At 35.4% G+C, this 3,380-nt stretch overlaps 1 protein-coding gene across 1 annotated transcript in view; it reads right to left on the bottom strand.

The window, feature by feature from the left end:
- Positions 1 to 306: 306 nt before the first annotated feature.
- FOXP2 (forkhead box P2) overlaps positions 307 to 3,380 on the bottom strand; it is a 704,673-nt gene continuing 701,599 nt past the window's right edge. Inside the window, exon 20 of the mRNA XM_059711598.1 lies at positions 307 to 3,380. This exon is cut by the window's right edge and continues 918 nt beyond it. The gene's annotated coding sequence lies outside the window, so the exon portion shown is untranslated.

The following is a 3,380-nucleotide window of genomic DNA, read 5'->3' as shown; positions in this document are numbered from 1 at the left end:
TTGACCAAATACAGCGGGCTGATTTTTTAAGCTGATAATTGTGTGTGGCCCATGAATGATGTTATACATATCCAAATGGCCCTTGGCAGAATAAAGGTTCCCCACCCCTGTTCTAATGGGATGTATTTGACAAGCAACCCCTACTTTTATTGACATAATGGGAGCATTGGTTTATGAATCCACAATTCCTAAGAAAATGATTTAAACAAATGTGGGACATGTGCACACAAATATATGAGTTGGCTCTGGTAGTGAAGAATGGTGTCTCTGAAAAAATAAAATCCTAGGGGTTGTAAATAGGTCAAAACGAATTAGATTTTTATTTATAGTTCAGAAATGTAATCAAGTGAATGAAATGATTTCATATACATTTTTACATCCAAGAGCAGTGACACACTGTTCATACATTAATTCTGTAGGAAAATGTACATCCTTCTTTTTTGTTGTTGTTAGGTAAGATCTGCCAAGTGTTCATGGACAAGAAAAAACCACCTTTCATTGCAACCTGAACTAGTGAAATTACAAGGGGTCAGCCATGTTTCTTTCAATCGCTTTATGGCATTAATAAAGCCGTTGTCCAAATGCCTGCTAATATTGGCATGTGTAGTATGAAGTCTCACAAATTCTCTAAAATGTGAATGTCCAATTTGAAAACTATGCAATAACCTAATGGATTTTGTGACTGTATCTACCCAGGGACATTAGAGTCCAGGACGGTTCATTTTAAGTGTACTTCTGTAGCTCTATTTCTAGCTGACTATTCTTCCATTGCCTAATCAGAAAGAAATGCATTCTTATGAAGTTAAGCAGCTGTAGGCACAGAATGCTGATGACATTCTCTCCATATCTGAGTTGCCTAAAGAAAACCTAGTTAGCGGTAATTCTACCAAATACTTGTAACATTCACATACATTTTTAATTGATTTTCAAACAGCACTACTGCGCCATGAATTTGACCACATAGAATATAAGCCTTAAGCCCACTAGGTTTAAGCAATTGTGTCTTTGTAGACTAAAACTACGTAAAATAAAATCTGATAACTCCCTGGTGTTAGAGGTAGACAGTTTTCTTTCAAATCCTAGGTTTGGTCTTTTATTTTATTCAGCAGTGAAAGCCATGAATACAGAACAAATAACACCTCTTACAATTCTCAACCATGACTTCTAACATCAGAGAATTCAAAGTATGAACATAGTACACAGTAATGAAAAGTATCAAAATTAGTTTACCTCAAAAAAGATAAATAAAACAGGTATATTCCACCAATACATAAACAGATGTTTGTGCTACAGTTAAAATTTGTTGTATACAAAAGATCATAGTCCCCGTAATCAGTTTGATAGAAGCAAGAATACATGAGCCATTTAAATTGTCAGACATTATGCTTTATAAGGTATGCACAGAAGTTCAAGCAATAAATACATACATTAGTTCAAAGCCTTACAATAGCTACGCAAAGCAGATGCAGAAAAGCAGATTTGCTATTACTAACAAGCAATGATATAAGTAAAAATTCATGAAATGCATTAAAGCAACATTTTTCTTAGAAAAAGTCTGGTCATTTATGGGTCCACCAACATTTTTACATAATATGCACAATTATCAAAATACAGACCAAGCATTTCAGAAAACTCCAAAAAACCTAAAATCTATTTTCAAAGCAATTGCAGTTTTGGAGGTTTTTCTGGTATAATGTGCAAGCAGCTATATTTTTTTTTATTGTATTCATATAAAACCCATGCAAAACTCTACAGGTATATGCATTCTGTGGCTGAGACTTCCTTTCAAAAGTTTTGTAACTGAGGTATGCATACTTTAGCACTGTAGTCTTAGGCCACCCTTCTGATGGTAGAGCTCTCACAGTTACTTTCAGTCCATCAAAACCTTTGAACATGCACATGAAAGACCCATTTTCCCTTCAGATAATCCTGACACGATCCTAGATGACTGAAAAGCATCCTTCACAATACCACTCCTTCTCTGGAAACCGCATGGTAAACTTCCCGTTCGTTGATCATGACCCAAAGACAACATAATGAAAAGTAGCAGTTACTGTGACGTTTCTCACATTTCATGCAATCTGCCATAATTGTTCTAATTTTTTTCTTTTTTGTCTTTTTTTTTCTTTTTCTTTTTTTTTCTTTTTGCAGAGGTAGAAGCTTTCAGAAAGCCATTTGGGTAAGTGGGAAAACCCTTTTGAAAGCCGTTATGTTCTTTTATTTGGTGTGATAGATGACTGGGTGTCTAACTCTATTTGCTGACTTCAGCAAAGAATACATGATGAGCTTAGTTTGCAAGAACCAGCTCCATAACATGGAACTGGAACATATGTTAAGCTCTAGCAGCCACCTTCTGTCAAAACTGTTTGTAAAGCAATAACCATAATCAGGTTATGAGGTCCCTTGGTTGGGGGAAAAAAGTATTATCAAGACTTGGCACAGCACATGAAAAGCAACATGTAAAGTTTCTAGGTTTTAAGCAAATATCTGACTATGTTATTTTCAATACACCATAATGCATCATCATAGTTTGGGGGTTTGGAGATGTCAAGAAAACCAGCATTCCAACAATTTGGCCTGTGCAAGTCTTTGAAAGGGAGAGTATTGTTAGTGTTAATATCCCGTATAAGCAGAGGCAGAATTATATGTAACTTTGGTTTGACTGAAAATAAATACCATGGACTACAATTGCTATAATCTTTGCTTTCAGTGTAAAAACTCAGCTAGATCCCTTTAAAATCAATATGAAATTAATTTTTGGCTTTACTAGACCTTTACTGTTTGGTTCCTATTTTTTGTTTTTTTTTTTTCGTTATAACTTAAGTCTATAAAAATAGTACACAACAAAGGTTCAGACCATACAAGACATCTAACAACATGTATTCACCACCAAAAATAAGTGACTGGATCGGGGAAAACAAAAGCACAGTGTACTCTATATATATAACAATATGCAATCTGCATTTGCATCAAGTACATCATCCTTTTGGTCAGTGATCCACATTTGTTGCTTTCTAGCATATCATAACTTCCACTGTGGATTTTGTCCTCACCTCTGTCTTTAGTGAAAGCAAATCTTCATTGCATTTAGATGGACTTTTGGTCTCAGAAGATTACTCTGTGACTGAATTAGCTTTTTAGTTGTGGTTTTTGTCATATTTAATTCTTGGTTTAGGGCTAAATGAAAAGATCCCAGAGGTCATCAGAAAACAGCAGGTAGTTCATGGAAAAGGTTCCTTTGTATTAATTGAAGTTACAGAAGGCTGACCAAAGCGTGTGGCTGCTTCTGTCCTTGAGCTCTTGGCCATGGTTAGAGTTGGCTTTGGTTTGCAGCTGTAGCCTTTGACTGTGTTTGCAGGTAGACAAAGCTTTATCACAAG

Source organism: Myotis daubentonii, chromosome 10 (assembly GCF_963259705.1).
Source record: "Myotis daubentonii chromosome 10, mMyoDau2.1, whole genome shotgun sequence".
Classification (NCBI taxonomy): domain Eukaryota; kingdom Metazoa; phylum Chordata; class Mammalia; order Chiroptera; family Vespertilionidae; genus Myotis; species Myotis daubentonii.
Note: the sequence above shows the minus strand (reverse complement) of the source record. Positions and strands in the feature narration are given on the sequence as shown.